The 15,702-nt window shown below is 39.2% G+C and overlaps 1 protein-coding gene across 3 annotated transcripts in view; it reads left to right on the top strand.

Annotated features, from left to right (window-relative positions):
- Nucleotides 1-15,702, top strand: part of CADM2 (cell adhesion molecule 2) — a 1,139,602-nt gene that overhangs the window by 188,607 nt on the left and 935,293 nt on the right. The gene's annotated exons all lie outside the window — the stretch shown is intronic.

Raw genomic sequence — 15,702 nt, 5'->3', positions numbered from 1 at the left:
GTGTGCTGGAATACACAGGAGCACCCTTCAAACGCTTATTTTGGCCCCACAGTCTTTGATTTATAGAGACAATTTTTAATGTTCAACTTTTTGTTTTTTAACCTGCACACTAAGTCCTGGGTGTTACAGAGCTGCGGTGTTATGGGTCAGGTGTTGTGACGCGCCTGGCGCAGGGGACATGTGCAAAACAAAATGTCAACTTTGTAAACTTGAGACTTAATTGATCAGAAAGGGAGTTGACTGGGAAAGCTTTTGTGTGTGAGAGGCCGCAGAGCTTTTCCAGAGTGCTGTCTTCCTGCTGTGTGGGCGGCAGCCTGCAGGTGGATTGAGATGCAGTAAGTTGCTCAGCATGCAGATGTGCGCACGGGAAAGCAATGTAATGAAAAATATAAACTTGCCCACACAAGATGACAGACTGCTGCTTTTTTCTCTTACCTCCCAAATTGTGTAATGACCATACCAGTGGTAATCTGCAGTGAAATCAAAATACAGAATTTTTTCAGCATTATAGTGGAAAATGTCAACGTATTTAGACTAATGCTGCATTCTGTTCTCTGCTTAAATGACACAAATATGTGAGGAATATTCACCCATTAAGACCAGGGAGTAGATTTACAAACGTTTCTAAAAGCAAAAGTGGTGGTATTGCCCCTAGCAACCAATCAGATACTTGCAATTATCTATCTAGTACAGGGTTTCCCAAATCCAGTCTTTAGGAAGCCCTAACAGTGCATGTTTTCCATATCTCTTTGCTGAAGCACATATATATTCATTACTGACTAACACATACCCATAGGGGGTACTAATTATTTAACTTATGACCTGGAAAACATGCCCAGTTAGAGCTCCCTGAGGACTGGGTTTTAGGAAACAATGATGTAGTACATTCTAGAATTTATTAGCTAGAATCTGAGTGGTTGCTGTGGGCAACGCCTCCACTTTTCATTATTAGAAGCTTTAGAAAATCTAACCCCAGGTTGTTAAAAAAAATTAGCTCAATCTGCAGTTCCATAAAAGTTGCAATCTTTCATGACACAACATATACACTTGTCTGAAAAATTAGAGTTTTTGTCCCAAAAACTTCCACCATCTATAAAGTTAGTTAAGCCTTAGTTATCTTTATTCTATATATGCAACTATGGGGTCTCCTTTCCAGAACGCACTATAGAGAAAGTTCTGAAAACCAGAACAGAGAAAAGAAAATAATTTGGATATACACAGGAAGGGTCACCAAGCTTTTCCTCCTACAGTCATTATGAGGAGCTCAGCTAAATAATTTAATGAGGAGGGAGATGCCATTTGCAGTGTGGAGAATTGCAGGGGTAATTTTTACATGTGTTAGTATATACCAGGCCTGTCCAACCTGCGGCCCTCCAGATGTTGGGAAACTTCAAGTCCCAGCATGCCCTTCCAGCTATCAACTGGTTGTCTACCAGCAAAGCATGCTGGGGCTTGTAGTTTCCCAACACCTGGAGGGCCGCAGGTTGGACAGGCCTGGTATACACTATATGGACAAAAGTATTCGGACGCTTGACCATTATACCAACAGGGACTGTAATGACATTGTATTCAAATACATATTCTTTAATATGGAGTTGGTCCCCCTTTTGCAGCAATAACAGCTTCCACTCTTCTTGGAGTGTTTCTGTGGGAATTTGTGCCCATTCGTTCTGTAGAGCATTTATGAGGTCAGGCACCAACGTTGTATTAGAAGGCCTGGCTCGCAATCTCCGTTCCGGTTCATCCCAAAGGTGTTCAATGGGGTTGAGGTCAGGGCTCTGTGAGGGCCAGTCAAGTTCTTCCACACCGTACTCATCAAACCATGTCTTTGTAGTCCTTGATTTGGACACTGGGGCACAATCTTGTTGGAATACAAAAGGGCCTTCTCCAAACTGTTGCCACAAATTTGGAAGCATAGCATTGTCCAAAATGACTTGGTATGCTGAAGCAATAAGATTGCCTTACACTGGAGATAAGGGGGGTAGCCCAAACCCGTAAAAACAACCCCATACCATTATCCCTCCTCCACTAAACTTCACAGTTGGCATAATGCAGTCAGGCAGGTAACGTTCTCCTGGCATCCGCCAAACCCAGACTTGCCTATCTGACTGCCAAACAAAGAAGTGTGATTCGTCACTTCACAGAACACATTTCTACTGCTCCACAGTCCAGTGTTAGTGTGCTTTACACCACTGCATTCAACGCTTGGCATTGGTCATGGTGATGTGAGGCTTGCATGCAGCTGCTCGGCCATGGAAACCCATTCCATTAAGCTCCCGCTTAATGGAATGGGTTTCGTTAATGCCAGTGGAAGTTCAGAATTCTTCAGCTATGGAATCAGCAGAGTGTTGGCGACTTTTACGCACCATACACCTTAGCAGTCGTTGACCCCGCTCTGTGATTTTACGTGGCGTTACACTTCATGGCTGAGTTACTGTTGTTCCTAAACGCTTCCACTTTCTAATAATATCACTTACAGTTGACCGTGGAATATTGCGAAGGTGGCATCCTATCACAGTACCATGCTTGTCACTGAGCTCTTCAGAATGACCCATTTTGTATCACAAATGTTTGCAAATGGAGACTGCATGGCTAGGTGCTTGATTTTATACACCTCTGGCAACGGGTCTGATTGAAACACCTCAATTCAATAATTAACAGGTGTGGCCAAATACTTTTGTCCATATAGTGTCTTTTAGGCACTATGCTCTAAATTACAGAGAAAATAAACAATATCATCCACAAAATTCTCAAGTCTTGAGCATTCTAGGTAATAGATTCCATACCTGTTCAAGTGTTATTGTTTGTCACTACTACTAGGTTGACATCATTAATTTATCAAGTGAATTTAGCAGACTATTTGTTCTTAGTGTAATTCATTTATTAAGAAGTTTCTACATTACTATTTGTGTGTCAGTTTGAGTATAGTTTTCTTCCATGAATTTATGGAGTGGGGGAAAATAAAAATCTAGCCTCATTTTTCAATCTAACAAATATTGCTTTAATTTAAACATGTTTTTCCCGGATTTACAGCACATCAAGGCTTCTCCTTCAGCCTTGATTAATAGCTCTATAATTAAAATCAAAGTGTTTCCTCTGAATGTCTTTTAGCGGAAAACTCCACATATTCACCTTCAGCGCGTGATTGAAGTTGCACGTCGGATGTCTCAGAGAAAGCCCTCTCCTCTTCTTGTTGAAGCCATTTGATCTATAAGATCCACTGCTGCTACTTTCAGACATCTTCACATGATTAGGCTCCAATTCTGGCTTGTTATAAGCAGAACATGACTTAATCGTCTTAGCAGCTTTTTCTGCCTGTTCAAAGCACTCATGGCAACCTAAATCCCCTTTTCTGTACATAACCCCAAAGGCATTGCACTAATGTATTAGTGGAGAAGTCAACACTCTTGGTTCAAACATTCTGTGAAAAGCTATATAAGACTGTGCCTAGGTGTTTATTTCAAAGTGCCACTCATTCAGGGGCAAGACACAGGACACATCATTCCACATCCCAGGTGTCCATTTTTTTCACCCTTAATTTATTGATTTTACTAGACTAGTGCTGCCGCTAGCTGTTTACTAAACTGGAGTAGCAGACTACATGGTGTGGATGACAGAACTAAACATTGCTAACCAGTGTAATAATAAAGGATCCTTTGTATCATAGGTATTTTCTAGAAATTAACAGTTTGAGATTAAGGGATAGATTTATCAAACCTTGCCCAGAGCACCCAATCAGATTCTAGATATCATTTATCTAGTACCTTCTAGAAAATGAGAGCTAGAATCTTATTGGTTGCTATGGACAAAACCTACACGTTTCCTTTTTAGAAAGTTTAATAAACCTGCCCCTAAAACTTTGTACTGGCTAAGCCCCGGTGTCACCACTTTAGACAGTGCTATGCCTGTAATGGCGGAAAACGGGCCTGGAAGGAGATTTATAACCCCATGTTTTGAACAGACAAGTATGTTCAGTAACAAAACTGTGGCCTTTAGTGTCACTAGTCCTCTTATGAATGAAAAAAGTGGAGGTTCAGCACATTCATTTTTCTACAAATGTGCCTATTTGTCTGCCTTGCGCATACACTGCAGCTCTGTCTGTGCCAATGTCTTAAGAGTGTGTCTGCTGTCACTTTTGGACCACAGACATATTTAATTTCAACTTTTGACTTTTTTTTTGTCTTTAAATACTGCTCATCAGAAGCTCATTTATTTCTTAACTTAGTCACGGCAGTAAGCGGATGGTGGGACTTTCCTCCTTTTCCAATAACAATCCTTTGGTGGGGGTCCTCTGCTGATCATCCTCAGCGCTGTTTGGGTCTCTCTGGTAAAGGAGAAATGAAAGCAAGCTGCTGATTGGAGGAGTGTATGCGATATATCGGGACCCTGATAAGTACAACAAATGCTGCCTTTTAGCTACACCACTAGAAGAGACATTGCCAATATTCATAAGGCACTGGTTCCTAGTGAATTCATAGGCTAGATTTCTAATGAATATTGGTTCAGCACACAACAGTGAATAAGGACATTTATTTAAATAAAAAATTTGTAACATTTAAATATGTTTTATTTGAAATTCATTTTTTTTATGCAGGTTCAACATTCTATAGAAAATATGCAAATTGGCAAAGTTTGTGGGAAATAGGATAATGGTCCTTGTTGACTGCCTCACCGGTTTTGACAGCTGCTTGAGTTACTAGAGCCGGGCACCTGCTTGTTTGATGTACAGGCTGGAGCTTGGAAAGGATCAGTTAAATGCTGCCTTTTGCACAGGCTATTAAATTGCAAACACGGATGCAACCAATCTGCTCAGAATCTGACTAGCTGAGCCCTGCTAGGGATGCCGAGAGTAAAATGATTGACAGAATTTTGGTAAACTGGAGTTCTAATTCAAACTCCACAGAACAAAACTTTCTTTGTCTTGGGACTGCGAAAGATTAGTTAATATTCTCCTTTCAGTGCGGTGGGAAAAATGTTGTCCCTTTGCTGGAGAAGGTTCTGCTTCATTCACAGCAAATAGAAGAGTAGTTTTATATTGAACAGAAATGGAAGCATGACCATACTTGAGACAGTTTTCTGCATAACACAACTAGTGTAAGAAGCGTAAAAGTTAATACAACTGTTCAATTACTTTTTATAAACTTTCTTATTAATTTATTACTTTTAGTAAGTGATTTGTATTTGTTTTCCGGAGTATGTAACGAGATTCTGCACTGGGATTCCAGTTTTGTCTCGTGTTTCTGTGTATCTGAATAAGAGCTGCCATACTTGTATCTAACTGAAAGTGGAAAGTTTATCTGGGAATGGCTTACATTTACAAACAATTATCGAACATTATAACTGGCTACACACATTTCATTAGCCACTTTGCATAATTTAGACCAGTTAGACCCATAATTGCCTTGTGTATGAGCTTTCAAGATCACTTATTTATTAAAGAGAGAAAGGCCCTATCACAGGCAAAAATTTGATTTTTTTTTCCGGAAATAAGGCTTCACCCTATCTATCAAAGGGTTAACAACATAGAGAGCACTCTTATTGCCAGTAGTAATCCCAGCCAGCAATGAGATTCACTGGTTTTCTCTGGTGATAGCGTTCCCCAAAGCATGAGTGAGCCTATTTAACAAAGATTACTGCAGTTACATGTATCGCCATAATCCCGTTTTTCTCTTTACGCTTTCGAAAATCTATGTCAAGCTGCTATTCTCTTTAGAAATGTACTGTAGTTTACTGCTGGGCAGGCAGTGAGGCTCAAAATGGGGGAAGGATCTATTTCAATTTGGTGCAGTGTTTCCATTTTTGTTTTATTGTCCATATAATGTTCTGTATTGGTTAGATATTGCATTCTATACCTCTGAGAGCTAGTGTCATTTTCTTGCCGAAAGCAAATGACAAAACTGTATATGTAATGGGGAGCATCATGGAATTATGTTGTGAATGCTTTCATATGCAATAAAAGCGACATAACTATATGAATTCATTTTCTGTACCCCCTGCAATTCAACAGGGAAAAGTGGGTGGAGCAAATCTTTACCAAGCCTTACATAGCATAGAACAAGTGCAAAGTGCTATTTTGAGGGTATTTACAAAAACTGTCAGGTTCGGGTGAAATTTCCATATAAATAAAACCCGGTCCGCAAAATGTACTTACTGGGGTCCGACGTTCAGTCTGTCAGAACATATTCAGCATATGTTATCCACTGCTCCTTAGCTCCTGCATGATCCTGCAGGTAGACCAGATCATCAGGATCAAGGGAAGAGTGACTCACCAGAGAGATTGAATGCTGAACCACAGTTAAGTAGCCTTTCAAGACCAGGGGATAAATGTATCAAGCTGCGAGTGTTCAGCGGGTGTGAAAAGTGGAGATGTTGCCTATAGCAACCAATCACATTCTAGCTATCATTTTGTAGAATGTACTAAATAAATGATAACTAGAATCTGATTGGTTACTATAGGCAACAACTCCACTTTTCAAACCTGCTGGAAACTCGCAGCTTGATACCTTTACTCCCAGGTTTCAATTAGTACATTTCCCCTCGAAGCTAAAAAATCCATTTTGGGTAAAATATCCTAAATGAAACCTGAACCTCTTTTAGTTTCCGATCTATTTTTTTGTACAGGTTCTCTGCGTAAACATTTTTTTTATAAATATCTCCCATTCTGCCTCCAGGTGAATTAATTCTTGTTATGTCAGACCCGTTTTATTTGAAGTACTGTAGCAGGGCATGGGGTTAAGCTGTGAAAATGAACAGTTTTAGACGGGGAGATTATGATCAGAAGCAAAAAGCGATAAAATTTGTTGATGGAAATTTTGTGCAATGGAATATGTTTGCCAATATCTATTGATGTTTATATAAATCACTTTCATGGACGTCTAAATCTAAACATTAAGTACTGTGATTGTATGTGGGTATATATGCATTAAATGCATTAAAAAGATTTTGTAAAATATTACCCAAACTAACTTCACTGATATCTTCTGAGAGTGTTATAAATTGGACACTCTGGACATGGAAACATACAGATAATTATATTGATTTCACAGTTATCTTGGATTTATCTGTGATTGAGGGCTTACAGATGCTGTGACTAGAATAGATATCATTCGGTTATGCCTGATTCTAAATTCTTTTTTCATTTACAAAAAGAGCCAAGTATTATAGTGGAATCTGTGTGTTGGCAAGCAAATGCAGACGCTGGGTTTAAAGGGGAATATGGTCTATTTGTATGTAGGTTTCTTTTTCTCTCTTTTTTTTTGTTAATAAATCTCTAAATTGTCAGCAAAAAAATCATCATCATCATCACCATTTATTTATATAGAGCTACTGATTCCGCAGCGCTGTACAGAGAACTCATTCACATCAGTCCCTGCCCCATTGGAGCTTATGGTCTAAATTCCCTAACATACACACACAGACAGACAGAGAGAGAGACTAGGGTCAATGTTTTTCTATAGCAGCCAATTAACCTACCAGTATGTTTTTGGAGTGTGGGAGGAAACCGGAGTACCCGGAGGAGACCCACACAAACACGGGGAGAACATGCAAACTCCACACAGATAAGGCCATGGTCGGGAATTGAACTCATGACCCCAGCGCTGTGAGGCAGAAGTGCTAACCACTGAGCCACCGTGCTGCTATGGATCATATAAGTAATTGGTGCTCCTACATCTCTCATTCTTTCAAGCGCTCCCTCAATACTCGCAGCTTCACGCTTGCAGACCCTGCCCCATCCTAACACAGCTCCCTCCTCACGCTCCTCCTGTCCATTCCATTCATTTCCCACCGCCCCCATAGTCTCTGTTTGTTACCTCGCCCACCTTTGGATTTATTACCTATAACTGTCTAAGGCATTTTAATGTACTACTTGGGCGGTACATGGGGGCCCTTACACAATGTTGCTATGGGCTCACAAATGTCTAGTTACGCCTATGCCTATACTCTACGTGACTTTGGTCAATATGAAAACTAAAAGGTTCATCATGCACTGAATTAGGAAGTTTTGTATGGTACATGTTAATTTACTAGAAATAAAAATATTCATGTATTCTTTGGAGAATTCATTCCTTTACAGTTCTTTTCTCCATGAGTCAGTGTCACTTTTACCAGGGATACAATGGGTGTCCGCTAAAGGCCAGGCATTGGTCAGTGCACCTTGGCATTGAATATGGGACATTGAAACACTCCATCTAGACCACTCTTCCAAATAAGGAGGCCACACCCAAAACAGTGAGACTGTTCGTTATTTTTTTAGTAGATATTGTACTACAAACAAATAAGAAATTTAAGGGGGGTGCAATTTGGATTTGGGGTGACACATACATTTTGATTTTTTTAGATGGGAAAAGCTAGCACGTACTAAACATATATCTATTTATGTAATGTTAATTGCTTGCATTGCCCAATAATTTACCATCTAAACATAGTAATAGAAAAATGCCATTGAATTGGAAAATGATCTATAATTATATAGTAAATTTCAGAATACTTATCAGTATACTTGTCATCAATATGAGAGTTATCTTGTTTTTAGAATAATGTCTTGAAAAAATATTTGCATACATTCAGAACCTCTTGTAAAATGCCCATACTATCAGATAATAGGATATTGTGAATTGTGGAAGAAGTATTTCCTTTTCCATGATTTTCTATTGGAATCTAGGTTGCGTCCTATCTGAACAGTTACAATAATGTTGCAAAGCCAGTATGCGACTGACCCTGGGGAAATCTCCAGTAAGCCCGACTGCCTGAGGGCCCTTACTGCACTCTACGTTACAACTCCTTTGGACCTCTTCCTCCAATCTGCTTTGAATCTAGATAGCGGTGCCTAATCAAATACTATTATGTGACATATATTAATTTACACAGAGTTGGAAGGTGGACTAGTTATATGCTAGCCACACCTTCAGCTTGCCTGACACACCCCTCTGTGGGCTGGTCACACCCACACCATGGATTGGCCACCTCCATGTTTTGTTGGCCTCTGATTTCCCTGTTGGACCTTCATACCTCAGACCGACAGTGTGCAGGGCTGCAAGTAGTGTTCTTATATGACACGAAAACATGATTACCTGTTGAATTGTTTTTGTAATCATGGAACCTACTAATAGCTTCAGAACGCTACATATTTTGGCTCATAAAACGTAATAATGTGTACAAGACACGTGGTGCAACCCACAGAAACAAATCAGACACTTGCTTTCATTTTCTAAACTGTATTACAAAATTTTCTATAATATAAATGTCTAGTGGCGTGTGTTAGTCTGTCTGTGTGTGTGTGTGTGTGGAAAAAAATAAAACCAAGCTGCAGTGCCACCTGCTGGGCGGAGTTATACACTGACCTACTAATTCTTAGTGTGTGTGGAAAAAAAAATTCAGAAAGGGCTGAAATTTGGTATACTAAGATGTTTTTAATTTGTTAATTTAATTTGTTAATTGTTAAAAGTGTTTATAAAGATTTAAAAAATATATATATATATATATATATATTTCTTGAAGGAGAAGTGACAGTTGGGAGTGGTTGGTGGTTGCCGGGGGTGACAGTGGGGAGTGGTTGGTGGTTGAGGCCTGGGCTATGGCCCAAATGCATGACAAGAACCTTTTTAACACCTTAAGTAGCTTGATTTGACTAGAATGCATGAGTATCATGCACGGGTCAACTTGTAATTTAATAAGTTGCAAAGCATTATATCATTATATCCTCTATTCTTGTGCAGCTATCTATTATAAATGTCCCCCGTTGTGTTCAATAATATTGGTAGTGCCCTTGTGAAGACAGAAGATGTACTACAATAGGCCTCATTTACATTGCATTTAGGTGCAAAATTTGTACTGAATAACAACAACCAATCAATAATGACCTTTTATCTGTTCATCACTAGTTAATGACTGCAGATGTCTAATTGGTTGTTGTGGGTCAATGCAGATTTTGCACCTTAATGCAATGTTAGAAAATAACTTCTGATTATTTTAAAATGATCCTAATTGGCTACTGAGCTGAGTTTCGCTAAAATTTGCCAGCCAGCCACTGTTTCTGGTATCTGTGAGACAATTCTTATACAGTGTGCTATCACTTACATCTATTAAGGTGCATTGCAAATAACATTTGTAGTTATAATGCACGTGTTTGTTGTCCCACTGCATGGTGACAGTACAGTTTTATGGAGACTTACACCAAAGTGTCGAGTGGGGCTGATGATAAACATAATCAGTTCATTTAAATGCCTTACTTAGCTTGCCACAGCTCAGGTGCTTCCACTCTACTGCATGAAAACTGCAGCTGCCAGACTCCTTCAGCTCATCTTCAGCTGTGCCCCTGATCTTCACTCATATACGCAGCTGTATTTCCATGTCTCTCAGAAATTCAACATTACTGTCTTATTTTCTCTGGCTTCCTGCTTCTAAAATATGTCCACCTACTGAATTAATTGTCTAATTTTATCTCTGAGCTTTGCTTCTACTATTTCATGTGATTTCCCATAACCCCCTTTATTCTACATGTTTGTCTACTCTCCCGGAATGTCCGGGAGATTACCAAATTCCAGGGAGTTCTCTCGATTGCCGAGAGAGTAGGGCATCCTCTCCTGGGGGGAATTATGGTGCAAATTGCTTCTTCATGCGTCCCATACTTGTCTCCTCCACCTCCCCTCTGGGATCTCATAAAGATGAGGTCCAAAATGTAGACAAGTACATATGCAAAGGGGAATATTTACTAAGCTGCGGGTTTGAAAAAGTGGAGATGTTGCCTATAGCAACCAATCAGATTGTAGTCAATATTTTGTAGAATGTAGTGAATAAATGATAACTAGAATTTGATTGGTTGCTATAGGCAACATCTCCCTTTTTCAAACCCACAGTTTAATAAATATCCCCCAATCTAAAAATATGGGGAAAGCCCCCTGTGAATGTCTTACACTTGCCACTTGTACTATACATTTTCCTTCTTCTGTTCTCAGTAATGTATAATTATTTTTCATTTGTTTGCGTTTTTTTGTTCTTGTTCTTTATATAGGTTGTATATCTGGAATTAAAACAAGGGTACTACTATTGCTGTGTGATGCAGCATTTAAACATCATTAACACATTTTTTCTGGGTGTATTTTTTATTATTTTATAGTCTGCAGGTGTCACTGTTTCTACTACTAAATACAGTATAGTGTCATCTACCCGCTAGCCAAATGCTGACTATTGGTTTAATTGTAACAGTGACATCTACAGGCTACATGAAGCTACTGCATGTCATTATAAATAATTGTGAGAATGAAAGCAACAATAGATACAATCAAATTCAATGCTAATTTTCTAATGAAATACAATGTAAACTTCATAAACATCCAATTTTACACAGTATATGTAAAAATCCTATTTTTTGTCTGAGACATGCTTCAAAATATACTGGTTATTACACCCAAGCAAGTTGTATACCATTGGTAAATTGGTCTCTAGTGGCACTTTATTTTATGGCAGCCTGAACTCTTAAAGTCGACCTGTCACCTACACCAACAATCGCAGTTCAGTTCCATGCAAATCTCGCCCCAGTCCACTGATCCACGACTGCATGTGCTTGAGGCTGAATTGATTGACTGTTTCAGTCCATAAAATAGATGAAAGATAAACGGTCCAGCGCAATTAATGCAAATGCTGTTCCTTGTGAAGATTGATTTATGCCATATGTTTACTGGACATTAAAAGAAAGATGAAGATAAAATAAGAGTGTATTTGCATTGCAACAAAGAGAACATTGTAACTGTAATACGGCTGGTGTAAGAAGACTTTGCTTCAGTGTTTTCTGTCTTTCCTATTTCATGTTACCCAAAAATAATCCTAGATTTTACATTTGTCCATTACCGCTGTGTGTGTGTGTGTTTACGTCAATCAAAGTTTCTGTTTGCATGTCGCTTGCCATTATTTCTTCCCAGCTGTGCAGTCCTGCAAAATATGTTGACACTTTCGAAATTAATGATAATAATGATAATTAAAATAAATGTTATAATGGCATTACAATGTCCGAGAGCAGCATGCAAGGCAGTGTCATACGGAGATACTGTATATGTGAGAAATAAAACTGGCAGTTTATCTATTAACTTATACGCTATAATGTGCTAGTCCTCGAGGGAGCCCCATTCTGGCTCTGGAGCTCACTCTTGGGAATCCTGACACAGTCCATTGAGAAAGTTCAGTTACTGTCTACTCCTGAATTACTCTGACATCAAAGTTAATAATCTCCCATAAATAAAATCAGAATAAAACAAAACTTACATTTTGTGACCAGGATTTTTTTTTAAATGAAATTAAGTAAATTTACAATACAACTCTCGCACTATATCTCTCGTTTGTAGGAATAATGTATACTTTACTGTAAATGTATAAAGCAATTAATAATCATACTGCAGTTCCATGGCCATATAAAACCATGGGGCTACCAGCCATAGCCATGGCACTTCTCTGTGGTCACTAAAATCCTTAGATTGTTCTGGCTACTTAGTTTCTCATAATAATACATACAAGAACATGCACATATCATAACCGCCAAGTTCAAACATTCCTGATTGGAAATTTGGGACAAAATAGGCCACGCCCTTGCGTTAAGGAATAATATTTCCGAGCTAAACAATTAACAAAAAACCCTAGTAAAACAGTTTCTCCTGGGGTTCAGTATGTGTTTAAAGGGAAAAAACAATTAGTAAAATATTGGTGTTAAGCTGCTTACTGTCTAGAATTCCATGGTAAGCTCATAGCATTAAGAAAATATATGATTCCTCTTGTGTCTCATTTAGAAACTTCAATGGGAAAACTTAATGTTAACATTCGGGTAGAAGGGCAAAATTAAGAGGCCCATTTATTGATTTACGCCCCCCCCCCCAAAAAAAAAAACCCCAACCTCACTAGCATCTCTTAAAGCTGCTTTTCGCAGTAATAGGAGATGCATTTTTGTGGGTATTAATCATAAGTGTCATGCCAGGACAGAGCTTCAATTCGACGCTGTCTCAGCGAAGACTGTACACTGAAGTGTACGTCCAGGTTATCTCAAAGCCTGTACACTACAGATCATCATCAGCAGCTATTTATATAGCGCCACTAATTCTGCAGCGCTGTACAGAGAACCTACTCACATCATTCTCTGCCCCATTGGAACTTACAGTCTAAATTCCCTAACACACACACACACACACACACACACACACACACACACAGACCAAGAGAGAATAGGGGCAATCTAAAAGCAGCCAAGGTCGGGAATCGAACTCATGACCCCAGTTCTGTGAAGCAGAAGTGCTAACCACTAATGCGCTTTTTATCATGCGCACAAAGATATTATTTCACTTATGGAGGGGAGGAACATGCTGACTGCTGAGTAGGGATCAGAAGATCCCTCTCCGGTTGCGCTTTTACTAAATGGAAGAGCTGTAGATGGCGTTCGCAATCAGAGACCAGCTAAGCTTTTTGCAGCTTGTTAATTTGCCCAATTTCGACATCCTCATAGAAACGGCTGTTACGAATTAATTTGTGCTGAGTGCAAGAAATATTCCATATCTCCTGTGTTATGGCATTGTTAAATTGAAGAGATTTGATTAGATTTTGCTATAATCCCATCAAAAATAGCCATTTTCACAAGATTTAAAGGCTTTTTTTTTATATAAATAGGCCCCATGATAATTTGCTACCTATAATCTTGCAATAGGACAATAAATTAATGATAAGTAAAAAACACACCATTGATAAATTCTACACATAAAACACTATAAATATTGTGCTACAGAGAATGCGCCAAACACAGCAGAGGAACAAATAAATGAACATTCTAATTTTAATTAATTAACCTTTCCCAGATGTTCTGCTTTCTTTTGGGAAAACAAAATGTTGAGTTGCAATCTTTAACATTCGATTATCTCTCACATCAGCCCTTTCACAAGGAAGAGCCACATAGTGCCAATAAATAAATGGTTGTGTGACCGAATCAAGCGGTCGGTGTAATGTTCCAGTTTGCAGTGATCACACAAATTATTTACTACTAAAACACACGTTTGTGTTACCAAATATCAAATCTAAACTATAGATACACTAGTTACAAATGTAAATGTGATTAGTTTTAATCCATTGGCTAATTTTTTATATATATATATATATATATATATATATATATATATATATATATATATATGCAAGTATGGTGCTAAGTAATTCTTTTAGATAGAATCAAGTCAACCAATGCATATGTGGCACGCCTATTCACTAGTTGCAGCATATTGTTGTACTGCAGTGTAGACTGGAAATTTCTAGCTGATTCAATGTGCACTAATAAAAATGTACATTTAGGCAATACTAACAAAAGCAACCTGATCCACCTGAAGACTGTAGGCCACATTATTCAAGACATTTTGGTGGCCGCTGTTCACAACCTCAGTAGTTTATGTTACAAACTTTTTTAACAGTATTTGACCTTTATTGACCTTTGAGCACATAGCTATAACGTAAATCCTGGCCAGTTCATGTATATATTTGGATATCCGTGTCATGAAGAATGAGGCTATATAATAATAATGTGTATGGAGTTATTACTGTTGAGCCTGGAGATGGGTGGTGTAATGTGTGGGGTATAGTGGTATGTGTAGACTTGTTAGTGTAGAGCCTGGAGATGGGTGGTGTAATGTGTGGGGTATAGTGGTATGTGTAGACTTGTTAGTGTAGAGCCTGGAGATGGGTGGGGTATAGTGGTATGTGTAGACTTGTTAGTGTAGAGCCTGAAGATAGGTGGTATATTGTGTGGGGTATAGTGGTATGTGTAGACTTGTTAGTGCAGAGCCTGGAGATGAGTGGTGTATTGTGTGGGGTATAGTGGTATGTGTAGACTTGTTAGTGTAGAGCCTGGAGATGGGTGGAGTATTGCGTGGGGTATAGTGGTATGTGTAGACTTGTTAGTGTAGAGCCTGGAGATGGGTGGTGTAATGTGTGGGGTATAGTGGTATGTGTAGACTTGTTAGTGTAGAGCCTGGAGATGGGTGGGGTATAGTGGTATGTGTAGACTTGTTAGTGTAGATCCTGAAGATAGGTGGTGTATTGTGTGGGGTATAGTGGTATGTGTAGACTTGTTAGTGCAGAGCCTGGAGATGAATGGTGTATTGCGTGGGGTATAGTGATATGTGTAGACTTGTTAGTGTAGAGCCTGGAGATGGGTGGTGTATTGCGTGGGGTATAGTGGTATGTGTAGACTTGTTAGTGTAGAGCCTGGAGATGGGTGGCATATTGCGTGGGGTATAGTGGTATGTGTAGACTTGTTAGTGTAGAGCCTGAAGATAGGTGGTGTATTGTGTGGGGTATAGTGGTATGGGTAGACTTGTTAGTGTAGAGCCTGGAGATGGGTAGTGTATTGCGTGGAGTATAGTGGTATGCGTAGTCTTGTTAGTGTACAGCCTGGAGATAGGTGGTGCATTGCATGGGGTATAGTGGTATGTGTAGACTTGTTAGTGTACAGCCTGGAGATGGGTGGAGCATTGCGTTGGGTATAGTGGTATGTGTAGACTTGTTAGTGTACAGCCTGGAGATAGGTGGTGCATTGCATGGGGTATAGTGGTATGTGTAGACTTGTTAGTGTACAGCCTGGAGATAGGTGGTGTATTGCGTGGGGTATAGTGATATGTGTAGACTTGTTAGTGTACAGCCTGGAGATGGGTGGAGTATTGCGTTGGGTATAGTGGTATGTGT

Source organism: Mixophyes fleayi, chromosome 2 (genome assembly GCF_038048845.1).
Source record: "Mixophyes fleayi isolate aMixFle1 chromosome 2, aMixFle1.hap1, whole genome shotgun sequence".
In the NCBI taxonomy this organism is placed as follows: domain Eukaryota; kingdom Metazoa; phylum Chordata; class Amphibia; order Anura; family Limnodynastidae; genus Mixophyes; species Mixophyes fleayi.
This window is presented reverse-complemented; position numbering and strand designations above follow the sequence as displayed.